The following is a 22,461-nucleotide window of genomic DNA, read 5'->3' on the forward strand; positions in this document are numbered from 1 at the left end:
CCGTAAACTCCATTTCTGCTTCCATTTATTTTTCTCTCTTACTTACAGTAGATTTATTTATAAAGTGTGCAGGGGGAAATCCCTTACCATTTTCCATAAAGTTCTGCTGTCAAGTTTTGGAGAGTACTTCTTTCTCGTCATCAGAAGTTGGCAGCTTGTCTGACATTACACCGGATGATGATTTTTCCCTAAACCCTTTTGCATGCTTGACTCTCAACAGAATTCAAAACAAAGCAATATTTAAAACTGTAGTTTTCTTTTTATGTCAAGATTCAAAGTCCTGCTTTTATTGCCTACATAATGGAACATTCCCTTCTAGGATAACGTTTCTGATTCTGATAACCCTCCTTGAGTTCTATAGTTGTCTAGAAATAGAATAGCTTGGCCACATTCATAGAAGCCTAGGAAATGATCTTTAATTAAAGGCATGAAAAGGTAATAGGGCAGTCAGAAAAAGAAACCAGTCTATACATTTGCACATACTTTCATAGTGGCAGATAAATGACTCTCCATTTTGAAAACTCTAGATGGATGGCATTTTCCAGTCATCTGTGGTGGAATTTTATGGGATCCTTTAGCTCTGGAACTTAGAAAAACAAGCAGCCTGAGTCCTTATTTTGCTTAAACTCAGAAAGATTCAATTCATCGGCACCTTCATGGGTAGAACTTGGCAAGCATCTTCAAAACAGGCTGGTTTTATCTTTAGTGTAAAGCTGTTCAGAGCAGAAACTGCTTAGAAAGGGGGCCTGTAAATAATCTGATATATCTCTATAATTCCCTTCTTGGTTTGATTTGCTAAAATTACACTTTTGCAAAAAAACAGACTAGACTGTGGTCTTAATAGACATCTTTAGTAAATCCATATCCTCGTTAGACATCCCTAATAAACCCCCACTTAAAACAGACTCTTAAACTTCCTGGGCCTCTGTCTTTTGGAGCAGCCAGACCCATGTGCCTGGATAGGAATGCCCTCCCAGGACAGTCTCACAACCAGCACCTTCCTTGCTGGCTGATGAACTTGTCAGCCTACAGTCAGACACAGCGCTTCCTTATTAACCTAGTGGAACAGCAGGTCATCATGTCATCCCAGAAGATGCTCCTCAGAGAGGCCCAGGACCTCGAGAGACATTCTCATTCCATCAGAGAACTAGTTCACCAGTTGTCTGTCAGCAACTGTGCTATTCAGATAAGGATATTTCCCAATTCTAGATCAGGGCAGAGCTTTTGGAGCCATCCCAATCTCGCCATCTGCTTTTTTGTTGTTTTTTTTTACTTTTTATTTTGAAATAGTTTCAAGCTTACAGGGCAGTGGCAAAAATAATACAAACATCATACAGAGAACTCCAACATCCACCCCCTCCCCCAGATACCCAGATCCACCAATTTTATCCCCTTTGCCATATCATTCTAGCTGTCATCTCCCTCCCTCCCTCTCCCTCTCCCTCCCTCCCTCCCTCCCTCTCTCTCTCTCTGTGTCTCTGTCTCTCTCTCTCTCTCCGCCCCTCCCTCCCCCTCCCTCTCTCCCCCTCTTTTTCTATCTATATATCTATCTAGCTTCTGAACATTTGAGAGCAGGTTGCACACATCACACTCCTTGAACACATAATATTTTCATGTTCATTTCCCACAAACAAAGATATTCACTTATCTAATCACCTTAAGTGCAGTTATCAAGTTCAAGAAATTTAACGCTGATATAAAGCTTACAATCTATATTACATTGTTTCTTATTTTCCAGTAATGTCTTTTTGAGCCTTTTCTCCTCCATTCTTAGATCCTATCTAATATGATGTATTGCATTTAGTGACTGTTATCTATTCAGTTTATCTTTGTTTCTTTTCTTAAAGTTGTGGAAACATGTATACAATATAAATATTCCCTTCCCAAACCATCCCAAGCATGCCATTCAGTGGAATTAATCACATCCATCATCCATTTCTAGAACTTTCCCTTCACCACAGACAGAAACCCTGCACTCATTTGCCTTAATTCCCTATTGCCCCTGGGCCCCACCTCTGGCAACCTGTACTCTACTTTCTGTTTCTATGAGTTTGCATATTCTCGTATTATTTTCTTTGAGGTTACCATGGGGCTTAAATGTAACATCCTAAATCTATAACAAAATCATTTGATTTGATACAAACTTAGCATCAATAGTATTCAAATAATATCTTCCTATACCCTTCTGTTCCCCCACTTTTATGTAATTCTTGTCACAAATTATATATTCATATATTGTGAGTATAAAACCACTAATTTATCATTACAATTTGTGTATTTTCCTTTTAGATCTTGTAGGAAATAAAGAGAGTTATAAACCAAAAATACAATAGTACTGGTATTTATATTTGTCATTATCTTTACTGGAGATCTTTATTTCTACAGGTTGCTTCAGTCAATTGTCTTGTGACCCTTCCTTTGAACCTGCAGAGCTCCCTTTAGTATTTCTTCTAGGGCCAGTCTCATTGTGGCAAACTCCCTCAGCTTTTGTTTATCTGAGAATGTCTTAATCTCTCCCTCATTTTTGAAAGACAGTTTTACTGGTTATAAAATTCTTGGCTGGCAGTTTTTTGCTTTCAGCCCTGTAACTCTGACTTGCCACTGAGTTCTTACCTCCTGGTTTCTGATGAGAAATTGGCACTTAATCTTATTGAGCAGCTTTTAGAATTCTCTGTCTTTGACATATGACAGTTTGATTATAACATGGCACAGTGTCGGCCTACTTGGGTTTATCCTGTTTGGAGTTCATTGAGTATCTTGGATGTTTATATTCATGTCTTTCATAAAGTCTGGAAAGTTTTCAGGCATTATTTCTTTGAATATTCTCTCTGCTCCTTTCTCTCTTTCTTCTCCTTCTGGGCCTCCCACAATGTGTATATTGGTATGTCTGATGGTGTCCCACAGGTTCCTCAGGCTCTGTTCATTTTCTTCCTCCTTCTTTCTGATTTTCAGACTGGATGATTTCAATTGTCTTATCTTTAAGTTTCTTCTGTCAGCTTCAATCTGGCTGTTAAACCCATCTGGGGAATGTTAAATTTCTCTTACTGTAGTCTTACGCTCTACTTGGTTCCTTTCCATAATTTCCATCTCTCTATTGATATTCTCTTTGTGTTCATCTGTTGTTTTCCTGATTTCCTTTAATTCTTTGTCCATGTTTTCCTTTAGCTCTTCAAGCATGTTTTGGACCATTTTAAAAAAATCTTTGTCTGGTATGTCCCAGCGCTGGTCCTCTTCTTAGATGGTTTCTAATACTTTAGTCTTCTCCTTTGCCTGGGCCTTTAATTCCTGTTTCTTGATGGTTTTTGTAATTTTTTGTTGAAACCAGGACATTTTCATATTTTAATGTGTTATCACTGGAACTTAGACTTTGAGGCATCTATTTCTTAAACTGCCATCTATATAGTGTTAAAACAGGCTTTCCTTAAATGCCAGGAGCTCACACACACACACAAAAAAAAAAAAGAAAGAAAAAGAAAGCACCTTTCCCAGTCTTTGGAGATTGACCTTTGCAAGTGCTTTCCTTCAGAGCTTATCCATACAAGAGTTTAGAGAATAACTCCAGGCCAAAGTGTAAGGGCCTCCCTGGTCCTTTCTGCGCATGCATCTTGTCTTAGGCGTGTGCATATGATCCCCATTTAGGAGGACAGGAATATCCCCCCTTTCCTAGGAAACAGTTTCATCAGGGTCCTGAGCACTACATTATATGTCCTACAGCCAGCAGTCCCTTGCCCTAGGCAGCCACTTGACTGCTCTCCCACAGCGTTCTGTAGGAGAGCTCCGTACGCTGCCTTCTACAAGTTCTGGAAACGGTGAGTCCCTCAGGCCGCCACCAGACAGATGAGGCCAGATACGCATGCTCCCAGTTTGTGCACGAGGGTTATTTTGCTTCCTCCGGAACCAGGACCAGAGGGATCTGCACTGGGAGCACAGGCTGGCTCCATGCCAAGCAGGTGGTGGGGTGGGGGAGGGCTAGCCAAGGCACCATGAGATCCTTCTGCAAAAGCCTTTTTCTTGATTTGACACTCACCCTATTAGCACAGTCCTTTAACAGTTTCCTGGAGCTTTGAGAAAGATGTTTCTGCCAGTTCTTGCTGGTCGTTCAAAGCTTCTGTTGCTGGCGGGGGACAGAGCCCTGAAGCGCATCTCACTTGCCATCTTGATCAGCTTTTCAGTGATCACAATTTTCTACCATAAAAGCTGTTCTTCAGCTAGTTTTTTTTGTTTGTTTGTTTGTTTGTTTTTAATTAAACAGGTCATACACTGGATGTAGCAGACCCAAAGCTATGGACTTGCAGTTGTGATTAAGAGCAGGACATTATGGTTAGCCAATAAAGGGTTGTTACTGCATGTAGCATGCATTTTTGTTATGTGTGAGATGAAGCATTTTCACTGTCTCTTAACTTACACTTAATTACTCTTTTTTTGTAAATCACTAAAATCAAAATAATTTGCCTACTTTATTGGCATTTTGGATGCTGGTAGGTGACAGTCTCTGAACCAGTATTTATTTTTATTTTTATTTGCTACTTTATGTTTTAGTCTTTTAAATAACCATTCAAGAGAAAAGTCCATCAGTAACTTTTTGAATGCACCTGGTTTGAAGTGGGGACCTAGGGAGCAATGACTGTCTTCTCTCATGGTCATTCGTTGCAACATCTGCTCCAGTGCCCTAGCTGGTGGTTAAAAGTGATATCTTACTCAAAGTTTTCATCCTTTTAAAATAGCCTGCTCAAAGATAGGATTGTTTCAGGTCCTTTGCAAAAAAAGTAATAGTGAACCCCTTATCTTCCTACATGTATCCATTTAACTTAAGTAGGTTTTTGATAGTTTGGGGGAATTTCTAAAATTTACTTGGCTGTCATTTTGACGGAATAATGGGAAATCATTTAAGAGCGCTTAAAATACATGAAAAGATTTATTACTAGTCGTTGATCGCTTTAATTGGGAAAAATAAAGTTAAATGCTTCTGAGTCTGGGATTGGAAGATTGGAAGGAAGCTCAAGTCATTTTAAGCTTGAACAAGTGAATTATTATCTGTGAGCCTTATCTGTAAAATGAAAGGACTATACTCCTATTTCTAAAGCTCCTTCCAGCTCTAAAATTCCATGATGATGCAACGTTTCACATAAATATCTGCTCCCTTCTTCTTTATTTGCAGAGGCTACTGATAGATTTCGGAGTGAATTACTCTGCCCAGCTTTTCTTGACCATTTTTCATCCAGAACTTAACTCCACAGGGTTCAGGCTATGGATGAGCAAAGCTGGATGCCATCATAAATTCCAGAAACCTCTCTTGGTTGAACCTTTCCGCTATGAGGAAAGTTGGAAAATTGAATTATTTTATTAATGTTGCTAGCACCTCTGCTACTAGCCTTTCCTGGTAGAAGACACTTTACCAGTACTAGAGCATACGTGTGAGCAGCCCATGTTCTTCCAAAGAAAATAAAATAGTAGTTGAAGAGCAATAATGTGATAAATCATGGGCAAAAGAAAGATTGAAATGCATTTCCCAAGCCCCACCTTCATGTTCGTACTAGTTTCTTCTTGGTCTGTCTTCTCCCTGCTCCCTGGCTGCCTTCTTCGCTACACTAAGCACAATCATTTAGATAAATCAAGTAAACTGCGTGGTTTGTAATTCTACTCCCACATTTTCTTTCCACAGATATTTATTGAGCGCCCACTCTATGCCATATAAGTATGAATTGACTTTATAAACTCTTTGTTGGCAGAGTTGGGATGGAATTATGAGGTCCATTAGAACCTTCTAGAAGTTCTTTCTCATTTTGACTCTTTGGAGACATCTCTCCTCTCAGTTCCACGATCCATCTCTTCTCTTATTAAATTGAATAGAAATAGAGTTTAGGAATGTATTCCAGCAGCACTTTCCCCTATGCCTACATAGATCAACTAAGATTAGATCAAAGAATCAGACTACATATTTTTAAATAATAATAAACCAGTCAGAAGCAAAGGAGATTTTTAAGTACTCTGTCTTGAACTTCAGTTTCCCTCAGGAAATCAACATGAATTTATATACAATGACCAGAATTGCCCCCAAAGTGAACCCAATATCTTTTGGCTTTATGAAATCTTTCAATCTGAATGAAACATTCCTCAGCCCCCTGTAGAAATTGAAGAAAACAGAGTTGTTCAGTTTTGTAGCTTAGCCTGTGTATGACATTCGTTTTTTCAGTCTATTCAATATCTAGTTCCGTTGAAGCTCTAGAAACAACCACGTCATACAAGAATTTAAGCTAATTTCCTCCCTCCCTGGTTTTTCTAGGAATTCAGGTATGTCCCTGAGTCTGGGACAGTATTATTCCCACAGTTGGCATTCCTGGAAAAGGAATGCCTCTCAATTGGTTGGCAATGGCCCATTAAATCTGCTGGATTCCTCCAAGGTTGACGTGCACAAAACCAGATTACATTTCTTTTCCAGAAGAAGTGTATCTCACTGCTGGATTTCTCATATACCACAGGAGTTCTTTTTTATACTTCCATGTGCAAAGAGCTCGGGAAGAAGGCAGCATTCATGCTATTTATAGGAAGCTTTCGCAGGTGTTTCTTTTGGGCATTTTTTTGTGGTAGCCATCCTTCTCCCATTTTGTCCACCATCGCTGTTCGCTCTGGAATTCCTTGCAGTATATGGTTACTGCCGAAGCGCTTAAAACTGAAGGAGATAGTATCAGCTCTGAGGTGGACAGGACACCAGTCTCATACACAAGAGACAGAAGTTCTAGTCTCAACTCAGCAAATTACTTATTTTCTTATTTATCATATCTGTAAAAAGACAGTTTTATTGATGATATAATGATGATTTTGATGAATATTATCAGTGATGATTCTATGCACCAGACTCCATTCTCAACATCCCAAGTTTTCTCAGTTTCTCCTGATGGCAACCTTGTGACAGAGGTATTATTAGTCTCACTTTCAAGGTGAGGACATGCAGCCTTAACATGCTAGAAGAATTCTCCCAAGGCCACACAATCTTGAGAATGTTGAGCCCACAGCTCTTCTCACTTGTTAGCTGGTTCTTGGGAAAGGGAATCACACCCCGGGTGGCCTTATCTTGACAAAAGGTAAACAAGACATTGGAGATGAGTGAAGAAAGCAAGGCATATGTTTTTTTCTCTAACCGTTCATTAAAAACTCATATTGGAAAGTAACAGCTTATCTTGTGCAGGCTCATAAATCGTTTGATCCTAATAGTTTGATCCTTGGAGGCCAGGTGCCTTTATCATTTCTTTAAAAATTTTCTCGCTCTGTGCCTTTGAAAGGGAAAAAAAAAAAAAAAAAGCAAGTTCAGCTACCTTATTTAAGAAGTGTTTGTTCAGAATTTCCCCATAGAGCTGAAGGCTGCAGTACCAATTGTGCTTTTTCTGACAAGCTATCACTGAAGCACCCTTCAGTGGAAACCTTTTGATGTCTTACTGCTTGGCTTGTCCTTTAAAGTAATCAAAGTTGATTCCAATCATGCTTATGCACAAGACAGTCTTATGTGATGACAGAGGAACAGTGTCACATCTTTTAGGAAGGGCAATAAAAGGGGCTCGCCCTTGTTTGTGTTAGTTGATGTTTCTGTCCCAGTATCCTCTGTGGTGGCAGGATAGGTGACAGTGACCCCCAGGCCCAGGTGTATTTGAGTGCTTGTACTCATTTCCTGAATGCTCCATATCTGCAATTTAGTCCTCTTGTTAGGTTTGGTATGTTTTACCTGTGTCTGAATGAAGGACAGTTACATTGGTGCCATCAGAAGGCTTTCTCCAAATTATGCATCTATCAGGCTAAAAAACTGGATTTTTTTTTTCCTGAGACATAATAAGTATGCTGGGTAAAAGTAGAGGTTTTGAGCAAGATACACCTAAATTTAAATCCTAACACTATTATTCAGTGGCTTTCTATCCTTTATTGTGACACATAATCTCTCTAAAAACATTATCATCGTTCAGTTTTTCTACTGAAAGCAAAGGACTGCCATTCTTACTTTAGTATTTGCTGTGTTTATGAAATACTAAGGCCAAAATGTTATAGCTTCCTCAACCTGGTAATTAAAGCTCTGTTTCATGGACGTCAGTTATAAGTAATCAAAAAGTCCTAAAAATCCCCAGTGAAGTGGTACTGTAACAATCTCAGTTTTTTCAAATAATGCTCATGCAAAATTAAAACCTTGTTTTAAATATTTTCCTTTTCTCCAAACATTTCCACTTCATACAGCCTACAAGGTACAGCTCCCCTCCCCACCCATCTTACCTCCTCAGTGTAGTGAAAAGAACACCAATTTGCAAGTCTGAAGGGTTTCCCTTCAAAGTCCGTCACTCATTAGCCATAACCTCGCCCTGAAGTCCATGGCCCACTAGGCCTCCTCTACAAACTATTAAGGCATTGGTTGGATTGGTTTCCAAAATCCCAAATAGCACAAGACTTGTTTTTATGAATCTGCTCTTGTTAACAACCTAAGTTTAAATGCCTTGTTGAGCTTGGCATTTGGGATTTCTTTGCGCAGGTGATGGCATTTTATTAATAAGTAGATGCATTCCGGAATTGCTGACAAAGGCATAGTCACACGTGATAGTCATACGTGATAAACAGTCAGTCACTGTTCGCAGGCCGGGGATTGCAGGCCGGGGAGCCCGGGAGTCCTGGGTTCCCACCCCAGCCACCCCTCCAGCTGGCAGGCGGTCCTCAGAACACCAGCTTCCCACATGGAAATGGCAGGGGTGTTCCACCCGTCTCAAAGACCCCCTTCAATCCTGACATCCTGTGATTCTGAAAATAACTGATAATGATTGTTAGATTCCAGAAAAATACCTGCAAATGTGAGATTTTGACCAAGGATGATTTACTGAATTGCCTTTGAAAAGAAAACTTGCCTGCACAGATCTGCGAGGCAATGTGTTTTGTTGAGCATGTGTGGGAGTAACTGGGTTACATAATACTGTGATTATGTAAGGCTGGGTCTTTGCATTGGCCACTGCAGCGGGGCCTATTAGAGAAAAGCCTTTGGCTACATTTTGTAAAAAGCTTTTAACACCCCAGATCACTCTGCCTTCAGGTGGCCTGTGAACTGTGAAACCAAAGCTGCCCTTTCCTACAGGTGACAGATCTTAGCTACATTTACTAATGAAGTTTTCTTCACTGGGTCTCAGCAGAGCTCCTGAAAAGGAACAGGGTGGGAAAGAGGGACTGATAGAAAGAGCAAAAATGAGTTTGCCTCTTGCTATGAACCAGGGTCAAACTTAGTCTGGGTTTGTTGTTGTTGTTTTGAATAATTCTTAGCAATTACTTAAAGTTAGCAGCTGTCTGTAGCTGTTTTTCATAATATTAAAGTATATTTTTTTTAACTAGAGACATTTATTAAAACCCAGCCCGTTTCGTTTCTACTAAGACATTGACCGGTTTCTCTCCTCTCAGGCAGTTTTGGGAATCAGTAGGAAAATGGCTTGAACCTGTTTCTGCACCCATGGACAGTTGGACTTTGTGTCTTGTTTTTGCAGTATTCCAGCTGCTTCCTGCCCGTATGTGTCTCTTCAGCTGCATTGCAGGGTCCTCGGGCACAGGGCCTAGCATAGTCCAGTGCACACTCGAACTTTCTGCATCTCACCACCTCCCCCTGGGAAGGCCTTCAGTGCCCCTCCGTCCCCTTCCTTTGGGCCTCATTGTCCTCTGGGCCACCAAAACCCTTGCAATGGCATGTTAATGTCATTTGCTGCCCTTAGTCTATGAGCTTCTGGAGAGAAGGGGTCCTTTTCTTCATCCCCTTTGTACTCCCTGTGCCTCAGATGTAGTAAAGCACTCCATGAATTCTTCAGAAAGGCAAGACAACTGGGTAGGAAGGCACAGAAGGAAGAGTTCTAAAACTGAAAATCAGAAGAATTGGCTCCAGTCTAGACTGCCTCTGACTTACTCTGTAAACTAAGGTCTTTACCTTTCAGATCTGAAGTTTCCTAATAGATAAAGGAGATATCAAATACCTACCCTGTTTACTGCATAGTATTTTTGTGAGTACAAAGTGAGACCTTGTGTGCTAATGCCCTCTGAAAACAGCAAGCACCCACCAATGAGTAGTGTCCTCCACTGACCAGCACCCAAAAAGGGGCCCTCTCCTTACCAGGAGGGACGCCAGAACTCCTTCTGGAAATGAAGAGTATTGTCCCCCCAGAACAAGCTGCAAATAAGGTGTGATCTGATGAAGTGAATTCCAACAGCATGAGGTGAGGCTGTTGAACTCTTTCTTTTTTCCGTATTTTCTCTCACACTCCACTAGGAGACATGAAAGGCATGTAATGTGGTTTCAAATCCTGGTTGTCACTCGCTAGCTCTTTGAACTGTGTTACTCATTTTGCTTTTCTGTAAAATGGCCTAATTGTTTGTACTTTGTAGAGATGAGACTGTGTAAAACACTCAGCACGTGCTTGCCATACGTAGTAAATGTTCAATAAATGGAAGACAGCATCTCCTCAATCTGTTGGGCTTTTTCCCATAATTCTTTACAACTTGAGTGCTAAAATAAATTCAAATGGAGACATGTCAGAATTTGGTTTGAAACCCCAAAGCATGGAAGAGGAGGGGCTGCTGGCTCCTCTCTCAGGGGTTCTGCTCTCTACTTCCATCGAAGCTGGCCTCAGAGGCTTTACCTGTCTGCAGTCTCTCAGGATACAGTACTCATTATAACATAGGTCTGATTTTCCCAAGTGTTTTTCAGTGATTTAGGAAGAACTGTGAAGACTAAATTCCAAGTGACAGTCTCAATATGAAATATTTATCAATGCCGATAAAAATATATCCACCAAATAGAATTGGGAGGGCAAGGGGGAAACCCTTCCTTATTTTAAATGTCTCTCTCCCATTTCAGACTGCCAGGCAATGAAGGGAAAATAATAATAGCAGATACTGCCAGTTGGTGTTTAAAAGTGTAAACTGGGGTACCTTCATTTGAATAAAGTTGTTCTCAAATTCAGACTATAGTGGGCAGAACCAGGAGCCCTTGATGGGCCTAGCAAGCAGCTCTTCCAGACAACAGCCTGTCCACGTAGGAGGACCCGATTCCACAGCTATCTTCTCATCCACACTCATATACATAGAACAGTGCCTGAGCAGCTGGATATGTCTTAGCAGAGTGTTGACAACATTTTCCTTATATTTCCATAACAGTCATCTTGGAGACTCTGTATTCTTAAGCATTATGGAGTGCCCACTGGAATGCATTCCAGGGGAGGGAGATGGTGACTTTGGTCTGTATTTGAGGAAATTATTTTCTAGTGACAGGTGGAGACTTCCATGTGTCTGTGTTCAAAGAGGAGGTAGAGAGGTAATGAAAGTTGCACGTGTGGCATCTTGGATTATTAGGGTTATTTGTCCATATAGAAAATATTTGCTGGATGAATTATATGCTTTAATTTCAAAGGACTGAATTATACATACTTGCATTTCTTAGTAGTGGCTCCATGTCATTCAGTGTATTGATGGAATAACCTTTATCAGCAAAGCAAAAAGTCTTATTTAAGCTAACGAGATTTTATTCATAGCATGCAACAATAATTAGAGCCGTAACTAATTATGATAGTTCTCTGTCTGGAGGCAGTTGGCAGTCCTAGCGTACATGCAAACTTGTGACAGTCTATTTGTATTTTCTTGGGAGAATTGGGGTGGTGTGGCTAAAGCCACTTTGGAAAGGACTGCTGAAGCAAGTAGTTCTTGCAGAAAGATTTGAACAAAAAAGACACTTTGATGCTTAGACTTCTGGGTCCTTCCAGCATCACATCAGCCTTCTGCAGCCTCTTGGGATGAAGTTCATGTTCCCCCTGTTTTCAGGAGGAGGTTGGAAGTTGAGAAATCAGCCTGCCCATGATAAATGCAGAAGCCACCAAGGCAAGTCCAGGGTCCCAGCCCTGCAATGAACCAGGCTCTCCTTACCTCTCAATTCAGTTCCCTACAGCTTCTCACCTTTACCCTGTGGGAGAGCCCTATTGATGAGAATTCATACATGCCTGAAAATACAGGAAGAGCATATTCAGTAAATGTCTTACCAGGGTGCTCTGTTTAAACCAGCACATTCTAAAAATTCAGGTTTACCAAGAAAATGTAATTAGACATTGACTGAGCACCCATGAAAACTAATGCATTCACAATTAAACAATGATACTTCCTCATATTACCACTGGAAATGTCATGTGCTCCCATCCAGCAGGACAGAGAATATCCTCGTGACAATGCTCCTTGAGGTTAGTGCTGATATTGCAAAACAAGATACTTAGCAGCCAAGTAGAGTAACAGAAGTTAATGTTGAAAGAATAGCAGGGACAGGTCCTTGGGAATGGACTCCTCCTAACAGGGAGAAGTTATTTATGCTTTGGGGACATATTTTCATGCAACTGAGGAATTGTTATTCATGTAAATTGTAGCTCCTCCATCCTGCATTTCTGGGAACAGAGTTGTCACATTAAACCTTGCAATAAGAATTATCTGCAGTTGTCCCGTATCTTTGGAGCAGGCATCTTTCCAATTAAGAATCCAAGTGCATGTTGAACTATTAAGAAATTCATGTGCCTTCTCTCTTTTCAAGGGGAATGTATGGGAAGAAAAGGAGATGATTAACATATCTGTATACAAAGAAAGACATTGTAAAATTTGTTCGGCACATGAAGATTCTTGCTAGGAGTATGTCTGTACTTTGGACTGTTTTGAAACGGTCTACCAACCACAGCTGAAATGTTGTTTGCCAACATCTACTTTCAGATCACCTTGGGATACAAGCAAGGAGGACAGTGGACGCAGAAAAGGGCAATAGCTTTTGCGAACAGACCCAGTGGCAACTGCTAATGCATTGTGCCAAATTTTGTAGTGCCCAAAGAAACTGGATATCAAGGCTTAATTTGGGGTAGGTTGGAAAGGCCAATGCACAAAACTTTTCCCAAGGAGTTGCTTGGCAGATTCCTAGTATGATTCTTTCTCGGCACTAGGACCACTCTAGGTCCAGCCCATTGATGGAAATCTCTGGTGCAGTTTCCATCTGGGAGAACTGTTGTCCTGGGGAAGGCCAATGCTGTTTAGTTTTCACAAGATGATGTGTATCTCAGTTTGCTAGAATATTTAGTATATGCCTTTTGTTTTTTTTTTTTACTAACCGTTTTATTGAGATATAAGTCATATACCATATAGTTCACCCATGTAAATTGTACAATTCAGTGGCTTTTAGTATATTCACAGAACTGTGCAGCCATTACCGCCGTCAGTTTTAGAGCATTTCATCACCTATTAGCAGTCATTTCCCATTTGCGCCAACCCTTCCAGCCCTAGGTCACCACCAGTCTACTTTCTGTCTCTCCAGATTTGCCTATTCTGGATATTTTATATAAAATGCAGCCATACAAAGAACTAGCTTTTTGTCTGGATTGTTTCGCTTAGCATAGTGCTTTCAAGGTTCATCCATGTTGTATCATGCAACAGAACTTCATTTCTTTATATGACTGAATAATATTGCATTCTGTGAATATACCACCTTTTATTAATCCATGCATCAGTTGATGGACATTTGGGTAGTTTCCACTTTGGGGCTATTATGAATAATGCTGCTATGCACATTTGCTTACAAGTTTTGGGGTGGACATTTGTGTTCATTTCTCTTGGCTATATACCTAGGAACAGAATTGCTGGGACATGTGGTATATCTTTGTTTAACCTTTTGAGGAAAAGCCAGGCTGTTTTCCAAAGCAGTTGCACCATTTTACCTTCCTACCAGCAGTGTATGAGCATTCTAATTTCTCCGCGTTGTCTCCAACACTTGTTATTATCTGTCGTTTTGATTTTAGCCCCCTAGTGGGTGTGAAGTGATACACTGTATACCTTTTGTACATAGAAACAACCAGGTTTAGATTGGAAGGCTAAATTCAAACCGGTTGCTCTTGGGACATATGAAGGAAGATTAGAATTTTTTTCCCTCACAAGAACTTCAGGCTAGTCCTATTCTCTGTATCTAAACTCCAGTTCTCTGTGGATTGAGAACCAGTTTCACCCCTTGCAGACTTTACAATGCTTATGAGAGAAGAATATAATTTGGGAACATGAGTGGCCAGGGTTGCTTGACATGATCTGGAGTTCTGGGTGAGAATCCCCACCTGTCACTGCTCCATGTGGCCCTCCCAGATTTAATTGAAGAGAATGGCCTTCCCAAGAGGACAAGGAGGATGATAATGTGTCTTGTCTTTGACATTGTCTGATAGAGTTCTTTCCCACAGTAGGTACTGGTTGGTTTTTTTGAAGTCTAGCTTCTTCTCTACACAAATGCAACTGCTATCCCCAAAGCAAAGATCTCCGTATTGCTAAACCAGTCAGTCTTTCCTGTATTCATGTTCTTCTTTACAAATTTCATGTCACTTACCATACCTCCTCCTCAAACCTTCATCTTTGCTCTTCTCTTTTCATCCAAACTGCTGGCCTCTAAATCTAGTAAATATTTGCACTTGGATGTTTTACCAGCCCTTGACACCCAGTCATGGCCCAAACTGAATTAGTTATCTGCTCTTCCTCTTAAACTAATTGCCCTCAGATTCCCAGTTCTGCCGTTCTCTCAGCCACCCAGGCTCAAAGCCCACCTCTTCCCCATACGCAGAGAGTGGAATCTTCATTCTTCGCGTTGTCCATTTAAATTAAATCCAGGGCTCATTCAGGTCTGCATATAAGACCTCATATAGGGTATCTGGGAATATCAAGATATTCTAAGTTTCCCTGGAGCCTGCCTTTTTCTCTAGGTTCTGCCTCTTCACCTGATAAAACCACCTCAAGTATCTGACCCACCCTTTACCTAAGCTCATGTGCCATATGCTTTGAATCCTCTTGAATACTTTCCTTGCCTACCTGACAAATCACCAGTTTTTTCTGTAGGACTTTATTTGATGTTCTGTTAGATATTCTTGTTGACTCGGTGCTCATCAGTTTAAATAATCACACTTTTAATGTGAAAGCACCCTTTGTTTCCGGCAGCCTAATTTCCCTCAGCATGTATCACGGTTAAATGTGTATTGATGGGCATTACTCTCTAACTGCTTGTGTCAAAGCACTTTTGGAGGCTCATCAGTCTCGTGCTTTTTTAATTGACATCAATAACTCGTTTGCATTTGTCAATATTTCCTAATTGCCAAGTTATAGCAGTGGGAACTTCTGTAATAAATCATGACCACAGATAACTTCAGACATTAGGGCTTAAAGTTCCTATCAATATTTTGATGTATTATCAATTGTTTTTATGAGGATTTTTTTTTCCTATAAGAAAGGAGGAGCTGTGTAAGAGATGAAGAATTGAGTCAATGTCACCATATAAAATTAAGTTAAAGAGCCAGATCATAACCCATGGAAATAGAAGAAAGCTATTTCCCAAGCCAGTACAGTTCGTTCCCATAAAGTTCAGCATCACTGTCCAGATTGATGTTCTTGCATCTCCTCTGAGAGTGATGTGCTGTGCCAATGCTCTTTCCGAGGAAGGAAACTGGGACAGAAAGACAATGAGCACTCCTAGGAGGAAGGTATTGTTACCACTCTGTTTTTCAGAGGAGGAAACTGAAGCTTAGCGTCCGGAGTCAAACAGCAATTTTGCAGGCCCAGAGATCTGGAGGACGCCAAAGAGGTTTGACCTTTCAGGGACTGGGCTCGAACTGAAGCAAACCCAAAGGAGAGGGACACCCGAGTGCTGGAAGGACTGGATCCACATCATCTGTCAAGTCCCTGAAGCACTTGGGTGTGTGGCATGGGAGACACATCTTCCTGCATCTGAAAGACCATCACGTGGAAGACATGGTCTGGGCGTCCAGACAGCAGAAACAGGCCCATCCATGGAGGGGGTGAGAGGCAGCATTGGGTAGAAGTCAAGAGCAGGACTTTGGAGCCACACAGCCCAAGCGGGTCCCAGCCCAGCCACTCACCATCCGCAGTCTGGGGCGAACCACTGACCACCTGGCACCCTGGCTTCCCTGTCTCTGAGATAAGAGCAATGACCGTGCCTGACTCAGAGGGTGACTGTGAGGATTTAGTGAATTAATAAACCAAAAGGGCCTATGACAGTGTGGCATAATGCTCTTATTACGTTTACAAAACTGGGCTTCCACTAGGCATGAGAAAGTTTTCTTAAAAATCTTTCAGCGTTTATGCATCAATTCTGCAAGTATGTAAGTGGTAAGGCTCAGTTCTGGACACTGGGGGATAGTGGATGATAGGACAGATCTGGTCCCTGCCCCTGCCTTCAGGCAGCTTCCATTCTGTACTGAGGGAAAAGTGAGTGTTCAGCCCCTGAATTAGCTGCTTGTGACACTGTGAACCCCTCCTCCTCTCCCCAGTATCACTGAACATGCCCAGGCAAAGGCTGACTTGAGGTCACTGTGGGATGTCACATCGTTCCTATTGTCACCCTGCAGTGAAAGCTTAATTAAATCCAACCACCAGTGAAAGCATCACTGTGAGCACTGTTGTATATAAACCTCTTTGGCATCCTCCAGATCTCTGAAATGCGAGCAGTGGGGGCACCTCAGGGTTTCTGCAGGGCAGTCCTGGGAGTTGCAAGAAAGAAGGGTAGGACTTTTTATTGAGAATTTTATCTCATCTTTTAAAATGCATATTTTTGAATCTGTTTTGTAATGTGCATAATGTAGTAGCAGAGGGTAATTTTAAAATAAGTATGCATGTATTAAGGTTGTGTGCATAACAACTTTTTGCTAACGAGGTAAACAATTTTACAAGCTTAATTCTGCCACCATAAGTTTTACCAAAACACTTGAACTTTGTCAAGCCAGAAACCATTGCAGTAATGAGGCAGTGTTTTTATATTTTCCTGATTTCTGATTTGGCTATTTATGGATCATTTTCAACTTGAAAGATATATATCTATCTTGGCACATGAATGGCAAAATAAGGCATGCTTTCACCTCTACTGCAGAGCTTAAAGAAAACATCATGCTAATACTTGGTATTTTCCTAGGACTTGGTGGTTTTACTGCATTTAGTCCTCCTGGGAGCCTGTAAGGTTGTTCTTTGACCCACTTTGGAGATGAGGCAACTGCACACTTTCGAGGTGATACCCAGTCACACATCAAGAATGTGGTGAAGCTTGCATTTAAATTTAGACTTCCTGGTGCTAAATTCACTATCCGTTGTATGACTCCAGCCATACCTAATCCTTTCAGTTAAGGAATAAGCACAAATGCTGGTACAGCAGAGGCACAGGAGTCGTTATCTGGAGGACGTGGTGTGATTTATTGAATTCTCAAGATGTAATGACATGATGAGGTAATTTCCAGCCCAGACAAAATGATAGATATAGAGTCAGGAAGGAATGGCTGCCCAATACAGTGATGTCTAGATGAATGGATGCCCTACAAAAAGCAACTTTTATAGGACATCAGCTATGTTTTATATAAACATATATACACATATATGGAATCATATGTATGTGTAAGCATGTATGTACATATTCATAATTCATACCAAAGATATTCAGCAGATTCGACTTGTTTGCTTTTGCAGGACAAAAATGCTGCAGCACACATTATCTCTTGGCTCCTCATCATTTTGCCAGAGAACAGAAACTTTAAAATTAAGGACTGTTAAGTGAAAAATGTTGCTGTTGTAACTGAGGGACTGAATTTTTACTTTTATTTAATTTTAATTAATTTAAATTTAAATTACTCCTTGTGGCTAGTGGCTACCATATTAGGCAGCACAGTTCTATAACATTCTATGATTTTCTGGATTCTCTAAGTTTACCTGTTACATGAGATATAGACTTAGAAGATGAAACAGATGGAAGCAGGAATTTCTCCTTAGTGAAGAATTGCATTCAGATTTTAATACCTGAATATTTTTTGAGGAGAGGGGAGTGTACCCAAAAAAGCATTGTAGAATAGTGTGTAAATCTTAGGTTTGAAGTTGGAGACAATAAATGTGAAAACATGTTATGAATTTGAAAGCACTTTATATGTGTTAGTTATTTTACTATTACATGAAATCAGTGCAGTTGTTCCTACCAAATCACAAAGATCTCATAGCTTTTCTCTTATGTGTATTTTGGGGGCTTGTGGGTTTTTTGTTTCTGTTTCTGTTTTTATTTGTGTTTTTTTTAATATATAAAGAGCAAGGATAGTGAGTGAAAAACAGCACATGTAACATGACATTTAATGTTACTCCATAACTTCAGATTTATTGTTTCAGCACTTGTGGCTAGTTTGTTGATGACTTCCCTCCTTAGAGGCATTCCTTGGGATCCAGTTTATTGCCGTCAGTGGCAGTGTTACTTTTTTGCAGGCCTGGAAGATAAGACTATAAACCTTTTGAGGAGAGGCATAGCCTACTTCACATGCATAACTAGCAGACCATATTTCTATTAAAACAGCTGAAATTAAACATGAACCCTTAATTTTCATCTTCTTTTTATTACAGTTTGGGAAATTATAAGTACCTAGATGCTCTCTGTTTTCTCGGATTCCTTACCCTTATCCTCTTAACTCCTAACCTAATCATACGTGCAGGCTTTGATTAGTAGGGTCCTTTCTAAGTCTCCTTAAGTCCTTTCTGTAGTGATACTTGCCCTGGCCTGTGCTGATTGACTTTCAGAGTTTCCACCTAGGGAGGTCGTTAGTATCTCTGGCCACCTTTCCTCGGCTGCATCCATCCATCCCAGCCATAGATGTGGTCCCTTGACACCTTAAATTGCTAGGTTATTAGAGGACAACTTTAGTTTGCCTTTTTGCATTTCTGATGATCTAGGAATGTCTACTCCACCCTCCCTCTGGTCTGTCTTCTCTAAGATCACCTGCTGCCTCTTTTTCACAAGCCAAAACAGGAAGAGCAGAAATGCTCATGCAGTTGACCTGGTCTGGCCATATGAAATCCCCGATCTGGCCATTCTAAAACTGGAAGAGTAGATGCTTTGGAAAGAGTGAAAGAGCCCTTCCCTTCCATTATTTGTTTCTTCAGGTAGTGTGGCTTTCAAGCTACAACTGGAAGTGTTCTTCAGAAATGCTGGTCTTAATGAAATCATCTAGGCATTTGTAAAGTGTGCACCTTATGGAAAAATTATCACATAAGCTGAAAATAGAGCTTATTGCCCACTCATGTGAGAAGAAAGTATATTGTACGCCAGGCTATTTTCATCATGTCACCCTTTCATTCTCTCTGTCAAGGAATCTTTGCTCTCCTGCCCTCAGGCAGCCTTCCTTCCAGAAGTTCTCATCCTCAGTTGAAGTGACAGCACTTTAAATGTCACTCACAAGGTCCTGCAAAGTACACACAAACTTTACATCATAAGCCCATTGCCTTTTCTGACACTGAGACTGTCATGGGCTCTGTACTTTGCCTGGAAGTCACTTCTTGGTTTGTTAATGTTGGGAGGCATCAACATTTTGTTGCCTTTTAAAATTCTCACCCTAATTCCATAAAGCCTGTAATATATACGGATAATGTTGATGAACTTGCAGATCCAACTCTGAAGAGGTTTGTCACTCACCCTCTCAAAGGTGGGCCTGCACTCAGGCTGCATCACCACTGCTGACAGATACCTGGGATGGCTTCCTGGTCGGAAAAATAAAACTACTCTCTGAAGCACATTAAATAGTTTAAGTAAAAGAATGAATATTTACTTTGCACCTAAGTCTACCAGTGTTAACATCTTTGCCACATTTGCCACAGAATACCAAATGAATTTTCTTCTAAATGGGTTTTTCCGAAGCAGTTACATTGTGCTACAATACATCCGTATATAAAGAGACTATTTAGAAGCTGTTAAAAAAAAAAATTTTTTGAGCATTCTCAGTTTGAGTCAAATGTTTAACAAAACAAACAAACAAACAAAAAGACTCAAAGATTCAATTACTTTGATCTGTTAAGGAATTTCTTGAGACTTCTGCAGGTACAGTCTACACTGTGTATAAGTGCACAAAGTCATACTTTGTTGTTTCAAAATAAACTCAGAACTGGCTTCAGGAAAATCCTATGAAACAGATTAAAGCAAGGAAAGCTGTAATCCTTCTGTGCAGTATTCGAGGCAATTTAGAAACTAGCAGACTGTTAATTCAAATCTGGCATTGTCATTAAATTACTAACGAACCTTAGGAATCTTAATAAATTTTATTTGCCTTTCTCCATTTAAAAGTGGAGATGCCACTGGCATTCTACTTTTCTTGCCCAGGCATTTTACTTTTCTTTGGGTCAGGGCAACTTTTGTTATATAAAGATTATTCAACACAACAGTACTCTATTGGAAAAGGCTATGTTTGGGAATAACAGTGATTAGAATCATGTATTAGATGAAACGTGTTCATTTTTTGGACAACTGATTTAGCCTCCTTTGGGGGTGAGTGGGTTTTGGTGCTTTTAAACTCTTTATAACATCATTATTAACCATTTTGGACAAATTTAAAATCTTGGTAAGAACAGTTATGATCGTCAACAGGGTTACCTTAGAGTACCACCTTGTTTTGTGCTGTCCAAGGCGCCTGTGAAGCCGTGTCCCTGGTGGCTGGGATTTCACAGTCCCCGCAAATTCATGTCAAAATCTGGTGACCTTTTGTTGGATTCTCATATTCTCTTCTGGTAGTTTGATAGACCAAGCGCCTTTTATTTCACTAAAAATTCAAGGGCACTGGTCAAGAAAGTCCTCAGTTCTCTCCATCTTGCCTCAAAAAGAAGCATCCATGTTGTACCACAGTGACCAGTTCTGTCTTTGCTCTCAGGAGCCTCCTTTTCATCCTCGAGAAGGCTGCTGACCCTGCTTCGTCAGCTGCTCCCTCGCTTCAAACCTCAGCCTCTCCCTCTCCACTAGTTCCACCTCTCACTCCTCAAAACATCTTCCAGACGCCCACATCCAGAAATTTCCTCTTGGCCTCTTTGCCTCCATGTCAAGCTCCCACCCATCTCTTTTTCCCTTGCCTTCTGCAAGGCCATTTGCGCTCACCAGCTCCACTTCCTCACCTCCCTTACACTCCGCCACCCACTGCCATCCGAAGCCACTGTCCTGAAGCTGTGCTTGCCAAGATAACTGGTGTCCCAGCTGTCACCAGCAACTTCTTTGCCTTCGTGCAGTTGACCCTGTGACTTCTGCCTGCACTTTCTCCTCCCTTCTGCAGTTCTGTCCAAGCCTCCTTGGCTGCCCTCCTTCTCTGTCCCTCAGCATGGCCACCCCCAGGTCCCATCACCAGACCCTCTCTTTCCCAGTGACCACATCCACCACCATGACCACTGTCCCCACAGTTGACCCTCAGACAATTCACAGGTGCTCCTCAGTTGGGACATCTCACCTGAGTTTGGTGCTTCAGGGCACAGTCATGGAAAGCAGACAAGCCTGGACTCGGCCCATAGGAGCCTTAGGAAGCCACTTCTGTCTCTCGGCCTCTGGGTAGGGCTGTGTTTCCTACCTTCTCGTGGGCAGGTACCAGGTAGGATTCTATTTAGATTAGATTAGATTTTACCTTATCTAGTACTTGCTTTGTTTCAGGTATTATACTCTACACTTCACATATACCTCATCTAACAAATAGGGGTGTTTGTATTCCCTTTTTATTTTCACCCAGAGCTATTCAAAGCCAAAACCCATCCCTTCCTTATATTTCTTGGTAACTCTTCAGAAGCTTATACTCTTTCAGAAATGCAAGATGTGTTCTGGAAACACACACACACACACACACACACACACACACTTCCCCCTTGCAATCATCTGAAATGCCTGTGCTCTTTCCTGCACACACACACACACACACACACTTCCCCCTTGCAATCATCTGAAATGCCTGTGCTCTTTCCTGCACGATGCTGGCTCCCTGGCTCAATCCACTTTCCATTTCTCCCAGTGCTGAGCACAGGGCAGGCACCTAGTTATTGTTTAGTCACTGCAAACACAGCTTCCCTTGTTCATTCATTTGTTCATTCAGTCATTCATTGAAGACCATTATAATGAAGCAAAGTTAGTACAAGAGGGCTGGGGAACACACAGAAGGAGGAGAGAATGAGGGCAGGCTCCCAGAAGCTAAGGGGCAGGTAGGAGTCAGGAGAAGGCCAGGGCATTTGTGACAGGAGGTGACAGGAGATCAGCAGGAGCCTGAGATCTCATGGGTCTTTGCATCCATGCTTAGCCTTTATCCCAAGGAGGAGCCATTCAGGGTTTAATCAGAGGTGCGACCTGATCCTATTTGTGCTCTCTGCACTTGCGGAGTGCCCTGTGTTTCCTTTGGATGTCTGCACTGGCTGTTTACTTGCCGCCCTTTGGAAGTGCGTAGAGAACAGAACACCAGAACCTAGAACAGTGCTTTAGCCACCAAAGACACACAGCCTGGGCTCAGTGGGCAACAGCGTTGGACATTAGAATGTCAGGCATATGAACCAAAGGGTCTTCTTTTCCCTAAAACAGAAAGCAGGAATTCAAGAGTTATCGATAGCCTGTTTGTGTATTTGCTCTGGAGAACCAGCTCCATTTTCTGAACACCA

At 41.2% G+C, this 22,461-nt stretch overlaps 1 protein-coding gene across 3 annotated transcripts in view; it reads left to right on the forward strand.

Moving 5' to 3' along the window:
- Positions 1 to 22,461, forward strand: part of LYRM4 (LYR motif containing 4) — a 144,973-nt gene that overhangs the window by 39,953 nt on the left and 82,559 nt on the right. The window lies entirely within an intron of this gene.

The sequence above is a fragment of the Choloepus didactylus genome, chromosome 7 (assembly GCF_015220235.1).
Source record: "Choloepus didactylus isolate mChoDid1 chromosome 7, mChoDid1.pri, whole genome shotgun sequence".
NCBI classification, from domain to species: Eukaryota; Metazoa; Chordata; class Mammalia; order Pilosa; family Megalonychidae; genus Choloepus; species Choloepus didactylus.